We start from the raw sequence: 18,728 nt of genomic DNA on the forward strand, positions 1-18,728 counted from the left end.
AAAACATTAAGCATAGATAATTTTAAATCATGTTACAAACAACATAATGTTCAATACCTACCTACTATAAACCGTTTAACTTCAACTAGCTTAATTGCTACAACAAATGGAAGGGCTTTAACTCAAAACTCAACTCAATCTTGTATAAATAAAGGACGTGTCATTCTTATCGTAAGTCAGTCACTTTGACGTATTTTATACATAATATGAAGGATGTTAAATACCGCAAATGCTTTAAATAATTTACGACTTCTTTGATAAAGCTATTTATGGAAGCTCTCTATTTGAATAGTCGGTATAATTTATTAAGGCGAAGTAATAAAGACATGTTAATATGAATGACATTTTGGGACAATTGTGAAGCGGTTCAAGAGGTTGCTTGCGTGATTTATTCCCCTTAAATGTTCAGAAATTACAAAATGATTAACAATTAATATGGAATCCTGCTAATGGGTTTTAAAGCAAGAACAATTAGCTTAGTGATCTTTATTATTTACTAGCTTTCCACCCGCAGCTTCGCCCGCACAGTCAAAGAAAAACCCGTATAGTTCCCGTTCCCGTGGGATTTCCGGGATAAAATCTATCCTATTCCCCGGGATAAAAAGTAACCTATGTCCTTTCTCGGGTATCAAAATATCTCTATACCAAATTTCATGCAATTTTATTAAGTAGTTAAGGCGTGATTGAGTAACAGACAGACAGGCAGAGTTACTTTGGTCACGGATGAATTCTACACATACCCGTGGCCCTGTCGCTGATGCGGCTTGACGGAACACAGTGGGGTTTTGGTCGGTAGGAATCCGACATAACCCACGCCCTCTTCCCCGGAGGCCGTGGGTATCTATGCAAGATTTCCCCACTAAAAAAAAAAAAAAGGCAGAGTTACTTTCGCATTTATAATATTAGTATGGATAGTATTTATAAAATGTCATTATTCTTTTTTAAATGCATTTTATAACTAACCATTTATTAAATATATACTATTATATTGAAATAAGTTCAATACAATCACATCCATAACAATTTTTCGGTAACTTTTTTTGTACCAAAGGCCAAATTTGAGTATAGGTTCGTAATATGAATCGCATTTAAATTAATAGCTCACTATATCTGGGCAATGGAATTCGATAGACACATAAGTGGTTTTCGTAACGCCCTCCACCGACCGCGATAGCATCGACGCGTGCTCAGAATCTTAGGCTCTTTGTTTTTTACACCATCTGGACATCAGATTGAACTTTATTACAACAGAATATAGTTATCGATTTAATCAATATTGATCATCAAGGGGTACATTAACTTCAATCCATAAAGATGTAATTGACCTTCAAGCGAGCATTGTAATACGATTTTTACTTTCGATTCGCCGATCGAATCAGATTGTGTCAACTTTGACGAGCATGCTCAAGGAGCTTGTACAGATACCTGTTTTGTTTTGTTCATATTAAGAAAACACTATTATAGTAATAAATTTACAAATTCATACAGTGATGTTCAATAATTCACTATTCAAACTCAATTAAGTAAATTCGATATTTACAACGAAATGTACATAAAAGGATAACATTAATTTTGCGAAATCCATGTAATAACGGATAAACAGAACAAGATTCATAATTTTATTTTGAGATATTGCACATTCACTCGGCTCATTTGATGCAACTAAATCTGTACTGTAATTGCAATTAATGAGATCACTTCTGACTCATCAGCAGGGGTCCGCGTTTCAATCATTCAATAGCGATTCATTGCTCTTATCATAAAATCATGTCGAAAGTAAGGTCATAGGGAGCGGTCAAGGGACAGCGGCCCGTGCCTTCACCTCGCCTTGATGATTCACAAAACCATTTATATCGCTATACAGATATCGATCCTAACGATGGTGCAACTGACACTAATTATATCTTCGCTTAGTAGCCTTGTTCATAATGCGACTCATAATATAGATACTTATCATGCTGCAAATCTCTTCATGGTCACTAATGTCTTTATATTTAAAGGAAATGGCCATTTCAAACGTTCAGGTTTTGTCTTTTTGTTCATATACTTGCAGTTACTTTGTCCAATAAATGTAAGAGAATAGATCGTTATAATTTATGAAAAAAAACGTCATAAAAGATCTAATTCGTGACTTGGATAAAGTGCTTCATTTGAAATGGGCAATTGTCTCACTGAAATACACTTATTCAGTCTACCTTTCTTTTCTTAGAACAAAAAGTACTCTAACTAGACATTTACAAATTGGAGGATGATCTCACAGGTAAAAGTCAAGGCGAGATGGAACAGAAAATAACGGCTTATTGCAAAAAATGGTATATTGGAGAGATAATATGTTTACTGCTCAATCAAAATTTACTTATTGAGCTGAAATATCGAGGCAACATTTTAAAAACGTACATAAAATGAAATTTCATACAACCAGTACAATATTGGTATACACAGACAACACAGAATACTATATCCAAAAATATAACATGAGTAATTTACCAAATGAGTTTTATGGTAATTTTTGCAATATTCTTTTTCCCATGATTAACAATAGTAATTGGAATCAATTCCTATTTTATGTAGTATATGTATAATATAATATATCGAAACTTATAATAGTGGCATTCTAATCTAGGTGATTTTTAATACTAAATATTTATAGTCAAGATCTTCATACAAATTTGCATGATCCTTCAAAATGACAGTTTGTCCAAGAGCCGCGATATGAAATGCCGTATGACAGGAGCAAATGACACTCACTTTCAATAGACAGATTCGTTATCTGATTATTTCGTAAGTTTATATGCATCGGAGCTTTAACGCGTCGCCAGACGCCAGTATACCTAATATTAGAATACTACAATGTAAGTGTACCTGGGGCCTTAGACAAAGTAACAATTAAAAAACGATAACGAAGTTAGAAAAGGCAAAAATGTATGGGATTGACATACGCCGCGTTAGATCACGTGGTCTATCTAATGTCAATCCCATACATTTTTCCTTTTCTAACTTCGTTATCGTTTTTTAATTGTTACTTTGTCTACGGGCCCTGTATCGTGTTCTCGAGGCTATATCGGTATATGAAATGAATCTTAATATTCTTTTAACTAACATTTTTTAATGGACACAATCACATTAAACAATGAAACTGTTAATTTAAAATTACATAAATAATTAGGTATACTTATTTTTTTCTTTACATACGTCGAATTAATCGTATAATTGTGATATTCGATATAGTTCTTAGATTTCTTATCAATACAACGGATGTCACTTTCCAGTACATACCAACGATAAGCGGAGACAAACACTTAAATAGACAATTCGAGTTTTATAGTGTACACTACCGGATAGATAACGCCTTATATTCTTTTGATAGCAGAAAAAATAGTTTCTTTACTCACTCCAATATCTAAAACCATAAACGGATTTCCCAATATACGATCCAACGGTCAATACAAGGCGTGTCAGTGAAATTCATGTGGACTCGGCTTACATGTTTTTGTTTCAATAATATGTTATAGTTAGATTCCATAACTGGTTCGCATTTGATCAGCTTTCTTGCTTATAAAGCGGAGGTTACACTGTTGTGCTTTCGATTTAATCAAAAATAATATAAAGTGTAACAACATTTGTTGTTTTATCTTTTGTTTCTTTGCATTTAAAAATAAATAAATTGACATATTGACAAAAATTAAACTTTGATTTTAAAGTATTAGTGTGGCATATTTATATAACCTGCTATTGAAAACATAATATTACGTTATGTGACAGTCATATTTTTATTCAGTACACTTTCACAAAAATATCCATTTTATGTTTGTAAGTAATCACTGATTTATTTATGAAGTAATAAAATATAATTCAAATACAATAAAACTACGATCAATCACCATAAATCATAGTATTAAATTTATTGACTTTTACTAGAATAATAAAACAACAAAGTTATTTTATTGCCCATACAAATTGATTCATAATAACTGAGTTAGGTTCATATAAGATGATAAACTAGTTACTTACCTATTTATTAAGTTTCATGACTAATACAAAATAACCCATTTTAGAATATTGTCTGTAAGTTTATGTACAATCTTGATTTGTTCTGGTTTAAATAGCAAATAAAATTAAAGTTAAATCTAAGTATAAGTATATAGTTACTAGCAGCTCTGCGCGGGTTCACCACCGTGGCTCCACTCCTGTTAGTCGTAGCGTGATGATATAGCCTTCCTCGATAAATGAGCTATCGAACATTGAAATAATTTTTCAAATCGGACCAGTAGTTCCCGAGATTAGAGCGTTCAAACAAACTCTTCAACTTTATAATATTAGTATAGATTAAGACGCCATGCCATTATTTTCTATTCAATCAAAATTAATAGATAATTTTTGTATGGAAACATACATATATAGTCCTAATATAATATGATTTATATCATATTACATACTTACAGGTTATATTTTAGCTAAAAGTCTTGTGGTGAATAATTAAAGCTATAAAAACCAACTACAGTTGAATTAACCACAAATTGACGTCTAGGTATCTCTGTGTAATCTTTAAAGAATGTCTGTATTACGAAGTAGATTTATCAAATCTTGACAAGTGGGTTTAGAAGGAAAATTTGTAATTTTCCTTATGTAAAATAGAAAAAAAAAGGAAAAACTGTATTTTTTGGATTTTTTTATTTTATTTAAATGTTTTATTAGGAACTTAATATACAAAAATAAAGGCAAAAATAACTTGATAGTCTCAAAGCGTCATTTTTACATTTTTTACCAAAAAAGCTTATTAAAAACGCTATTATATCCCGGTATGAGTAGTTATAACATGCTATCTTTCTTTCCTATCTTTCCCAAACGGATCCATAGCAAGTAATAATATCATAATTCAATCACCCTTAAAACAGATATATTAAACAAATTATAGTCAAGTAATTCAATAGCATAGTATCCGTGTAATTTCTATTCATCAACATCGAAGGCATTGTGGTAAGTTAGATCGTGCATTGATACCGTTGGTTCAGGCTATTCAATTAGGCTGCGTTTCTTTAGCGGATATGCAGATTGATCTTGTTAATAGCTCTACATTCGCTTTTTCTTTGCATACATTTGTATTAAGTGCACTAGAGGAATATATTTTATGATAGCCTGAATTTAATTCTTTGTAACTATTTTCTGTTACATGGAAATTAAACGTAAGATAATTAATTAATTAATTAGTAAAATGCACGATTCGATTTATCACATTTATTTAGCAATCGAATCCACTGAGATCAAGGTAAATGTCATGTGCTTAACATTTTTCTCAATTTTAATATTTAGGGCCGATTTTTCAATGATTGGATAAAACTTATCCGTCCAATAAAGTATTACACGATAATATTAAAATTTCACGTAAGTTGTCAAATACGGGCAATTAGAATACGTTTTTAAAATGGTAGTTTTATACATTATTCGTCGAATAAGTTTTATCCAAGCATTGAAAAATCCGCCCTTAATTTCCCAATATATTCTATTTTGGTGTTATATTTATGAATGTAACACCAAAATAGTACTTAAAACATCCTACTCCTTCAAAATAAATCAAAGTCACATGAGCAGCTAATTATTCTAGTTTTTTTATCGGTAACACTAACGACTTGAATTAATCTCGTTTTCATTTTTTTTTTGGATTAAATATTATAAACAGGTTCCGGAAGTTTTGATATCACATTAAAATCAATTAAAGCATTATTTATGGGCGTAGGTATATAACAATTTCTACATTCAATGTGTGTGTACTATAAATAGTATAAAAATATTTTATATTTTTTTTTCAAAGCAAATTATAAAATATTTTTTTATATTTATTTATTTTATTTAAAAACAAATACGTTCGCTAGGTGTGCAGAATCCGTAATTAAGTAAAATAAAAAGAAGTATTTTTTATTGAGTAAAATAAAAAATGGGATAACAATAATCGTCTATTTGATGAAAAGTATGTATATTGTTAATTAGTGCAACTTTTATATGCGAAAATAAAAGATTCTCTTCATTAAACTTCACCCAGTAATTCCTTATTTCCTAAACAGGTGATCTACAAAAAAGTTCTCATAGACCGCGAAAGGCAAACAAACATCGTCCGCAATGTATCATTATACAAAAACTAAACCATATAAATACAGGCCTAATTAAATTCAAATAACCTTCTTTATCACATCAGTGTCACAGATTGGACGTAGCTAAGACACGTTGGAATTAATTCTCACGAAGCACGCACTTAAGGTGATGCACTTCAAATGGGACCAGTTATGATTACGGATGAGCATATCGTCTGGACCACGAAAGTCAACCTTACACCCCCGAAATAGAGTTTAAATTGAATTCGAATTTGAATGGTCTGTGACGAATTGAGTCAGCTGTCATTTCACACGAAGCTCAGACGGACCTCTCGTGAATGTCACCGGCCAATCTGATTAAATTTAAGCCCCCATACAGGTCAGTTTGGACCACGAATTCTATTAATGCAAAATGATTTGATACGGTACTTTTTTAATATTAATTAAAAATGTAATGTCAAAAATATTTAAAGACAATTTTTGCTCTATCAAATGCCACAATGCATATTATTCTCTATGAATATTCGCATATATTATTCGCACATTTATACAATAAAAAATAGCATTAAAGTAATACATACGTGCTAAAAACAACTCTCATTCTCTGGAATACAACATAAAAATTGTTTTACTTCATTCCTTACAAATTGATGCCCCTCTTAACTCGAAAAGAATTTATACTTTACACTAGTGCCGTTCGCATAAAGTGTTGATGTCTGATGGCGACATACTTACCCAGCTTTACGCGTATTAACTTAAGTAATTGTGAAAATAATTCTTCCCCGCGATCACTTCCTCAATAGTTTTTAATTTATTTAATACGATCACACAACTCGTGCGCTCTGCGTTTCCTTGTCGTATGCAGCATTTTATTGTACCTTTATGGCCGCAGAGGATACTAAAATTTATGCGAGTACTCGCTTATAGGCTCAATATTAAATTAACTCTTCACATAAAATACACAAACAATGTAAAAAACTACTCACGGAGACGAGAAAATGACCAATTACAGGCAATAATTTACAAGAGTGAATGAAAAATTACGCCATAATAATTTAATACAAATGAACGATCGAGAAATAAATAAAAATATTTTAACAGCCATATCATGGGCGGTGAGCAAAAAGTGAGCAGTGGAAATGAAAAATTTTGATGAACCCTTTAACTAACTGCGTTTTTCGTGAGCGCGATAATATTCACGCTTAATTGGGTGCCCAAATGAGTGGAGTACGTTAAATTAACTGTGGCGGCGACTTCAAAGCGCTTGTTTATTTATTGTGCCTGACAGCTGACTAAGGTTGCGATTCCACTGAAATGATGAACAAATTATAATTATCGTTACATATCTAGACTACATTTAATAACAAGTTGTCTAAATGAAGATATCGATTATATATTTAAGATTAATGTTACAATAAAAATTTTGTAGTTTCGTTTAACCTTTTGCAAAGATATAGTTAATATAGTTTATATAGTATAAGTTAACTGTGAACGTTTATTTACTTTATGAATCAACTGTTGTGAAATGTACTTATATTGATGTCAATTTTATAATCCCACTTCTTTCTGCCTACTATTAATTACGGTACTTCATTAAGAAATCGCGTATCTGTCGATCGTTAATGACCTTTAAGTACATTAAAATAAGAGGCATTATGTAACGTCATGCGATTCATATCTCCGCGTAAGTGGAAGATAGGTATGAAACCTTAAACAGATTAGAGTTGACGTGGTCGCGAAGATAATTTTAATGGTCCAAGAGATACAGGCAGATTCACGCTTGATGTACGTCGATTTCAGGCTTTCTCCATGTAGAAAGTGTTTAAGTATCTGGTTCATTTCTTTCTGATACTTCTTATTGCTAATAGGTATTGTTCGTTTATGAGTTTATGCGAAATGAGCCCAATAAAAACGAGAAAGTTTTATGTTTGTTAAGTAAAGACACTGAGTTGTTTACCGCCAACGATACTTTTATAGTTGACAATCATAAATCTGCTTGATGCAATTTACTGTTTATTATCACTTAAGCTCTATATAAATTAAATTACAGGCTTTTATTTTTTATGTTCGTTGAATAGAATCACAAATAATCTATTTTAGTAATTCATAATCAAAATTCAGGTTTGATAACTGTATAATAAAGTTATTTTTAAAATGCGTGACAGACATTTTAAAATAATTAACATATTGATAAGAATCAAAACAAATTATGATATTAGCTACTTATACGATATTGTCACCGTATTAATGAACTGTGACAGATCACTTCTGGTTATATTTCAATGTCAATTTAATTAATATATAATAATTAATTGTTAAAAAATGCGTATATCCTCGACTAGACACATTCAATAATCTTTTGAATTTAATATTGAAATGAGATCGAAGCGCGTTGAATTCTTTATCAACAGGATTTTATACAATGGCATTTGTCGGAAAAAACTTAGTGCTTGTTAACAGAAAATAAATATAGCTACAATTCGATCGCTTTCAGGGAGATTTTTTTTTAATATTTAAAGCAATTTTTAATAATAGATATAATATGAACTTTATAAACTGTTTAAAAATCGAGCTTTTTAGATCGTGCCTCCTGAATTTATTTTTAACACAATTTAAAATCTTTTCAGACACACGGAGTTTAAAAATAATTTAATTAAAAATTTATATTATCCTTTTATAATTCTCAGTACGCGTTATGAAACATCAAGATAGTAGCAAGTAGCTGGCTCCATCTGACAAGCGTTTCATCACAGTCAGTTTACCCAACTAATATCTCATTCACGCATACGTCACTCAACTATCTCTAATATCAGTTTTCGATCACGTTTGATCCCTGACCCTTGATTTCGGCTACTGTGAGCACGATTTTTATTTCTGACCACAACCCGATTTGCATCCAATCACGTGCGCTTAAAGCTTAAATTTGAATGATTCATCTGTAATCCGCGGTACCTTTGAAACTCCTTATGTTAACTATCTGAGACCAATATTTTAAATATCTTACAATCAGTAGCCGAATACTTTTTGTACGTCACGATAGTTCGTCTGATAAAATATTTTTTTAATTGCTAAGTTTAGTCACGTCAAGATGAGTGTTTCGAAAATAATTTAAGTAGGTTGTTTTTATTTTAATAGAAACATATTATATAAAATACTATTTTGTGTGACTGATTAAAATAAATTGAATTTATTGAGAATAAAATTGTAGATTAATTGCAAAGAAATATCTATAATTACTAAATCACTGTGAAGTAGGATTTGATGTTTTCTTCCCCATTAGCCGGTTCGATTTCCTTTTCAAGTATTAAGCCTTTCTAAATTGAACTTTTAATAATTCATAGTAATTGAATTAGCAATACATTTTTTGCAAAATTTAAAAATAAACTAAACATTAAATAAAACTGATAAGCGGTAGATTTCTTAACACCGGCGTCCATATTTTTCTCTTGTGAATTAAGATCGATATTTCGTAATAAAAATCGTCAGGCCGCAGCCATTAAGCAAATGAATCGTGAATATGGAGCAACATCCTGCGCACGTAGGAAGTCAGACCTGTTTCTGACTAACGGTGGAGATGAGTCGCCACATTAAACCTACAAAAAGATGGCTAAAGTGCAAGGGCGACATTAATGCACTTTACCGGAGGTCAGGCGATGTAGTACGCGCCTTATTTTGCCATTAAACAGCGATCTTTATAGTGATACCGCACATTTTTCGCGATTTTCATGTTAAAATGTAATCTTTATAATTGCGCATATTTCCGAGTTCAACCAGATTTTCGAATAATGTCATAGTGCATATAAAGCTCTGATTTAATTATTCATTGGTCATTTAACATCACTTATGTCCTTAAACAATTTTATATTACTGGTAATCAGTTAGTAGTAGCAGTATTATATTATCTGTGATAGTAGGTAGCTTGTAATGTAAAAAAGGTAATGGGGTTTGATGTAAACATACAAAGATCAATCAAAATAAAACGTACATATATGAATTTGATATTGTATTAACGAGTATTTAATAATAATCAGCAAATCAAGACACAATCAAATCTAGGTGCTTTTCTCTAGGCTAAGACCCGAAATCGATTCTATAACGAGCGAAACCGCAGGCAATACATATTAACAAAGCGAATATTAAGATTTAGCCCGCTTGTCCCTTAAATCATGAACGTTATGATAGGATTCATGCATTTATCATATATAAATCATTAAAGCTACAAATTATTCATGCGCATAGTAAATAGGAGTGGATCGTGAGACCCCTATGTTTCTTCGCTATTTAGTTACGATATAATATACATATTACTTGCAAATAATTTACTATTGTTTAAATTATAAAGTGATGAATGTTATATTGTTCGATGATATGAGAAAATGGATTTAATTAAGCGATTAACTGAATTCAGTGGGTAATGTAGAAACGGACGTAGTTATTATTCAAACAGAAATCGAGCTTATTGAATGAAGAAATACAGAAACATATTCAAGTGGGTTATGGGCCAGTATTTGCCTTTGAGACAAAGTGCAAATAATCTTGTGTCCTGACTTTAGTTACCAAAACCATTTTTTTTAACTGAATGTAGTTGTTTATTATTATTGAAACAGAAGTCGAGCTTATTGAAGAAATAGAGAAACATGTTCTAGTGTGTTATTTATAACATTTTCCTTTGGGATAAGTAGGTACATAGAAACCTATCTATACCACTACGAAAACTAAACGTTTTTTACTAAACTTACGTTGTAATAAAAGTTACATAATTAAACTGTACTTTTAGTAAATTTCTAACCATGTATTTAAGCAAAAAACTTGTAGGTAGGTACCTACTATAATAATTCGTTCAAGTTCTTATATAAATAATTGGTCTCCATCTAAATTTAGATAAACTAGTTATCAATACTTCGACAATTTCTTGCCCAGTATAATTTGATTCACAAAAAACATCCGTAACTCTTTCAAATTGATGACTGTATCGGGTAATTAACGCTCAATCTAACAACCATTAACACATTCTCACATACTTTCGACTTTTATTAATAATAAGATTATTAGAAGCTGGTTATGAAGCTGTTTCAATGATTCTTTATTATTGACGTCTAGATTCGGTACTAGGGATATTAAGAAATTTGGATTTTAAATTACAATTTCCAGTGTAGGAAATGAAAAGGGATACGTTTAAAATTTATATTAGTATAAATTTAAAAACCTTAAAAAATAAAGAGTCTTTCCAAAAAACGTTTCTTTTTCCATGTATTTCCTTAGACTCAGCATTAGAGTTATCTTGAGTATCTTTAACATCGATGTTTTTTTCTACACGATATAAATCCTACGTGATTCTCATATTACGACGTTCATAATTGCCTTCCTCATGTGAGAAATTTTGTTAAGTGCACAAAGAAGCAGTTTGGAGGTAGAGGTCAAAATAGAAGCGGCTATAAGCATTTAGAATAAAGATGTACACAATTTTATAAGTAGTAATTTAAAAGAGAAAAGACCATCAAGACATTAAGTGAACATGTTTTGAAAATATACCGCTTTTTAAATTATGTAAGTCCCATCCTGACAGACGACTTGATTAAGTCCAATTATTATTATTACCTCCTTGGTATTATAATGTAGGTAATTCGCATAACAATTGGGCAGCGAGACTAAAATTTTCTTTCAAAATTTTCATTTTATGCCTCCGCAATTTCCACCACGATATAAATAATTAATAGAAGATATTATCACATTTTATGTTCATTCATTTTAAGTTATATTAGTTTCACGGATAGATAGATTAAATTTAAAATTAATTACATCTACTTCTTGAAAATCGCCATCCATACTTTTTATGTTAACGTCCTCTTCCCAAAATGATAAAAAATAATATACATTAATGTAGTATAATCATTAAATACCTACTTATTACTTAATAGCGAAACGCGCAATGCAATTTATATAACAGATAAAATATCTCAAAATAAACAAATCATGCAATTAATGCCACCGTTGTTGCTACTAAGAAAATACTTTCAAAAGTAATAAAAAAAAGTCACAGGACCCTTCTCTTGAGATCACTGATCGTAAATGTTACCGAAGTTTTGCAATCTCTGTGATATATAGATCCGTTAATTTTACGTTTTACTGCATTTTTATCAATTACCATTTTATCGTTTGTTAAAATGGTAAAATTCGGGGCACTAAATAAGTTTTACTGGCTGGGAAAGTGGTAGTTACTTAATTGGTCTCCAATTTTATGTTCATTGATTGTTCGCTTGTACCTCTATAGGTATGTAGTCCAATGTAATGTTTGTTAATACAGCTGGGATTACCTGTGAAAGATAGATAATAATTTAACATGATAATATACTATATTGGTATGTATTATGTAGTGACTTACTGATTGTGTTACAAGCGTGAAACAGACAATATTAACTATATAATTTTCGCTTTCTGTTCTATCACATTCAAATTGCAGATCTACTTAACCGTAGATGATAACCCACAAATAAAGTGCAAGAATTTTATCATTGTACAAAACTTTTGTAACAATACAAACCTTCAACTCTGACAGCAATTGCCCAATTTAATTAGTCCAGCGATTCATAATAAGATCATAAACACGTTACATCATTCACCTTAACCCACTTGTACATCAAAAGGTGTAGTGTCATATCAATCTTCAATGACAATTAATAATCTCCCATAGTTTTGTAGCGGAATCATCGTCTATTGTATGCTATATGTAACATGAAACACACGCTGTGAATAAGTTTGCTGAGCAAAAGTAAGATACTGAACTTTAGTATAATAATAATATATATATAGTATAATAATAATATTAGAACTATCATAGATATATTATAACTTAAAGAAAAAAGCTGAAATTAAATTAATTGGGTCTAATTCTAATATATTTTTACACATGTTCAAATGTAGATATAAATTAAACTGATAAAAAATTTCTATTCGTTTTTAAGAAACTTGATCTCACTGGCACAAATACGATCACTATTCCTTATTTTATAAATCCAATTCCAAGCGTAAAATATTCTCAAACCAATTAATTATTAAACCCATATCAGTAAAAGACTACAGGTAATAATATACGACATCATCATAACAATACGATTAATCTTTACTCACCAAACACAAGAGCAGTGTGTATCAAAACGATACCCGTTTTTTCAATAACCCAACATGTAATGATCGCTGCAAATTGTTTATGCCTTTGTTTCGGAACATTAGGTTCATTCATACACGTATAAAAATATCTATCTTGTTAAGCAATAACTATATCACCATTTGTTATGAAACCGTTGGATTAGACCCATTTGTTAACAGTCATGTTCTTATTTGATATACAAAGAATCATGTATTTGATACTTCAATGGAGTTTTTGAAGAAAAAGCTTTTTCCTTTTTTGGAAGAATAGACTTTTTTTAGTTTACTTTTTATTTATCAAAATAACCTAACACACACATGGCATACAACTGCTTATATTCTTACGTGTCCATGTTTCTTATTAAACCAAACAATGTAGAGCTGTTGCAAATGTTTCTTGAAAAAAAAAATAACAGTTACATCAATTTCTTTAATAACATATGCACACCTATAAAACCTTATAAAACTTAATTAAATACGTATACTGCAAGCTTAAAATTAGATCCAAAAGTACTAAATATCTTTTTACGTTTTTAGTACAACCAATTCCAATATTTAACAGGTGTTATAGCCACAATAAGACAGAAATAAAATATCAGTAATTATTTCCTTCCAGGTTTACGAGAGCGAGTAAACGGTTAACAAACAATGAGATGACGTTCCGTAATGTTCCTCATAATTATGGCCTATAAAAGTTTGTCGTTCAATTAAAAACTACAATATTGTTACTTTATAAGTACGTATTCATAACGCGTTTTCATTATATCATTCCGGAATCGATAGCGTTTTATTAGCGAGCAAATAAATTTCGTCAGGGATGAATCATTTATTTAATTACGTGCGCTCAAGTATTTGTACAATGCAGGGATCGTGAACATTCGGCAACAGGTCAGAGATCGTGCAATTAATATGGCCGATTTCTTGAACTTAATCTACAGGGCTGTGTCACGATACGACTGATTCTGTTGATTTTGAAATATTATCATAGAATAATTGGCACCGCCGTTTGTCGCAACTGAACATTGAAAGTTTGGGGACGTCTGTCTGTCTGTTGAGCAACTCGAAACAAATCTAAATTAAAATCTCGCAACGTCATCTTATTATTCGTTAACAACTGTTATTAAGGCGTTCATCAGTCATCGTTACACTCGTCCAAAATATAGTTTTAATCATATATTTCGAAATAAACGGTTATTTTGTTGTTATTGTCATTAATGTTCTAAGTATTGTTTTGATGTCGAACTATATATGGTTTTAGTTAGCTGAGCAGACGTCAGAAGTTTCATTTTTTACAGGCATGGCGTCACAATTGTAATGATAACGATTTTTCTTTGGAAATAATTGTTAGATTTATAATATTACAACAATCTTGTTAAATTTATAATAGGGAATTTAGTTTTTCCTATCTCATCTAAAGACTCTCAAGATGTTTTAATACTATATTATATCATGTGTATAACCTTACAAAAATAACTTTAAAAAATATTTTCTGTGTTATAGAGTACGAAAACCGCCGCCAAACTGTCTACCGCAAATGAGATTATACCGAGCTACCACGTCGAAGCGCTAATAGGTAAGTTAACCATCTACTTATTAACAATAACACTATCAAAATTGACACAGTATCCTCTCAATATTATTACGAGTATAATACAAAAAAGCTACTTGTAGTTATAAAATGACAATTTTCATAAAAGTAAGTATGTAACAGGTCTAGCTTAATAAAAATATAAAGGAATAAATCACCATTAGAATAACCTTATCAAACTATACGCAAAATACAACAAAGCATAAATACCACACCAGTATATTAATATACATACTAGATTTCCGCTCGCGGCTTCGCCCGCGTTTGCAAAGGAAAACCCGCATAGTTCCCGTTCCCGTGGGATTTCCGGGATAAAAACTATCCTATGTGTTAATCCAAGTTACCCTCTATATGTGTGCTAAATTTCATTGTAATCGGTTCAGTAGTTTTTACGTGAAAGAGTAACAAACATCCATACATCCATACATCCTTACAAACTTTCGCCTTTATAATATAATATATACTAGATTTCCGCCCGCGGCTTCGCGCGCGTTTTCAAAGGAAAACCCGCATAGTTCCCGTTCCCGTGGGATTTCCGGGATAAAAACTATCCTATGTGTTAATCCAAGTTACCCTCTATATGTGTGCTAAATTTTATTGTAATCGGTTCAGTAGTTTTTACGTGAAAGAGTAACAAACATCCATACATCCATACAGCCTTACAAACTTTCGCCTTTATAATATATATTAGAATATTAGATATTAAATCTTATCCACTGAAAAGCATAATACTGATGTAACATCACACGAATAACGTTAACCATAAAGCGGGTAGTGAAATTTATCTGTAACAGGATTATAGCATGCTGCAAGATAAAATTAATTCCAGTATAGTAACTAGTACATAGCTGGAGATGGCTAAACTTTATAATGGTGGCTTATTATAATAAAACGTGGTGGTCCGAGCACCTACACGGTTTGACCTCGGGCGATTAGCCTGCTACCAGGGAGAGTTAGCTACGTACCTTCAACTTTGCATATTATATTGCTGTTTTAATATAATCTTTTGTATAAGCGTAACAATAATTAAAACTGTATTTGTACTCTTGGATAATAATTCAGTTTTAATGCAGATAACAACAATGAAAAATTATTATCGTTGCGTATAATTAAATACATGATGTAATTTTGCTTTGAAGATTATTTTAATTATAGAAATGATATGTCTATAAAAATTATATGAGTATACAATATTCAGAATTATAAGTCCGTTTATTTCTAAACTCAAAACAATATTTAAAGAAATGATATTATCATTTTAGTTGAGACATAAAAAGTTACAGAAATATCGTTCACATTTAATTCATGTAAACACGTTTAATATTACAAATAATTTATTTGCCAACCGTACAGTAAACACGCATCGCACGCTTCGCTATAGCGTGTAGAATAAGCGTAACTTAGAAATTCCGTCCGCTATGCGAAACATTTGCTGCCTTAAATTTATGTAAATAGAGCTAATTTATACGACATTCTCACTTGTCAATAGGTACTTGTGAAGTGATCCTAAAAGGAAGACGCTATGTGGTTTGAAATCAACCCAAATTCACAAATATATTGCTTCGTAGAATAACTGTGGCATTTCAACGAAATACCTTGGATAAAGAGCGTTTCCCGTGTACATAAAATTGATTCATTAAATGTAATCAATTCGCTCTAAGATTTTGTAGGACGTAAAATAATTGAATACTTTTGATTGAAATTGATTGTTTTGTATTTTATTGTATGACTAGCGACCCGCCCCGGCTTCGCACGGGTGCAATGCTGATACTAAATACACTACAGAAAAACTTTTAACGTTGTATATAAAAACATAGCGGCCCGGCCGGCCGGTACCGCTGCAAACGGTACGTCCCGCAATTTTTAAATCTGTAATATCTTCGAAAATATTCACTTAAATCATACGGTGTCAAGGGCCATATAGATCTATATTAAATGAACAATGTATTCAAGGTATTTAATTGGTTATGGATTAATGCTGTATTGGTTTAAATCGCTTCGAAAATTAGCCATTATTTGACGTAAAAAGTAAATGACAAAAAAAAGTTATTGTGGGTAATCCATAAGAGATAGACATATGCCATCGCGGACTTTTCTGTAGACCTTTTCAATGTGTACAATACTTAGTAGATTATTTTGATAAAACTCGTAGGGTTCAGCCTGCGTTTGCAATGTAAGCGGAAAAAATGTAATTATTTACGATATCACATTAGAAACCTCAAAAATAACAGTACTTCTCCACTATTTAATGGATGTTATTATACATATAAACCTTCCTCTTGAATCACTCTATCTATTAAAAAAAACCGCATCAAAATCCGTTGTGTAGTTTCAAAGATTTCAGCGTACAAAGGGACATAGGGACATAGGGAAATAGGGACAGAGAATGCGACTTTGTTTTATACTATGTAGTGATAATGAGAGTATAATATTTTTAATGACGTAAACATAATAGAAAACAAAGAAAAAACAATTGAGAAGAAATTTGAAGCCCGTTCGTTCTTAACAGTTTTGAAAAAACATATTAAAAAGTAATTAACTTTAAATATTAATGAATGCAGGTTTCCAATTTGTAAATACTGAATATTAAAAGCAAATATTCTAAATAGTATTCAAATATTTTGCCTTAGAGGAATTCATTAGGCGCTCCGAGCAACTATATGTGTATATTGTATAATCAACATAATCGTATCAATAGAAACTAGAAATGCATAAATAGAATTTGATACATCATTCCCATAAGAAACAAGAGCAAAGTGCGATATGTTTTAAACATTCATATAAATCTAATAAATATAAATTTTGCTTTGGCTGTCTCATTTAAAAGAGGCATTGTAATAGACTGCATTCCTAACCTAGTATAGCATTATAATATCTAAACCAAATAATACATGAAGCACGTAACAAAGGTTAATCTAAAAGCAATTTGAACGAGATACTAAGAATAAAGAGAGCAATCACAAGCTAACAGTATCAAGAGGTTTCACTTTTGCGCGGGCGTACGAAGGGCTCCACTTAGCACACGACCGAGCTTATCAAACAACATTGTGGACTAGCCGACTTTCGCGGGAAGATGTTGATATATCGAAAGCAACGGATCTCAGCCATTCGCGGTTTTCTACAATTGAATAGTTCGCGGTTTTGCAGCTATGTTAATCCGCTCTCGCTACGAACCCGTCTTTGTATTATATTTAATTTGCGTATATCACTTCACGACGTGAAAATCGACTTGTTTATGGCTTGACGTTCGTTAGCAATGTTTAATTTACTAGGTGTTTAACATGGCAATTCCATTAATGTTACCTACTATATAACAACTATGACCGCTCATTTAATACGTTTATGTATTCATGTATAACCAGACCCATTTATTTAAGTATAAGAAACTTTACAGTTCAATCTTATATAATAAAGTAATAATGCTCTAACACTGTCTCTACGTTATGAAACTGTTTATTTTAAACCTAAAGTGTACTAACAGCTTTGAATTTAAAGCCTATAAAAACAGTTTATAAATTTAGCTTTTTAAATAGCACTATATACATATTTTGATGAGCGTAAAAAAATGACCTGAACATTTTAAAAAATAAGAGTTAAAATGAAATAGATTTTTTATAGAAAACTAGCAGTCCGCCCCGGCTTCGCCCGTGGTACATATGAAAAATAGATGTTAGCCGATTCTCAGACTTACCCGATATGCACAGAAAATTTCATGAGAATCGGTCCACCCGTTTCGGAGGAGTATGCAGACTAACATTGTGACACGAGAATTTTATATATAAGAAGATAAAGCGAAGAATAAAAAGCCATCTTTAACGTTTCCATTAAATAAGTTTCAAGCTAATAAAACATTCTAAATATATGTATTTTTCTAATTAAATAAGCCCATAGAAGCCTTCCGCAAGATT

General features: G+C 31.2%; 1 protein-coding gene across 1 annotated transcript in view; it reads left to right on the top strand.

The window, feature by feature from the left end:
- LOC149901168 (uncharacterized) overlaps positions 1-18,728 on the top strand; it is a 74,386-nt gene that overhangs the window by 16,303 nt on the left and 39,355 nt on the right. Inside the window, exon 2 of the mRNA XM_090111425.1 lies at positions 14,733-14,805. The gene's annotated coding sequence lies outside the window, so the exon portion shown is untranslated. The remainder of the gene's footprint in view (positions 1-14,732; positions 14,806-18,728) is intronic.

The sequence above is a fragment of the Colias eurytheme genome, chromosome 17, assembly GCF_061535395.1.
Source record: "Colias eurytheme isolate Ceu_HAF_F1 chromosome 17, ilColEury1 Martin Lab GWU primary, whole genome shotgun sequence".
NCBI classification, from domain to species: domain Eukaryota; kingdom Metazoa; phylum Arthropoda; class Insecta; order Lepidoptera; family Pieridae; genus Colias; species Colias eurytheme.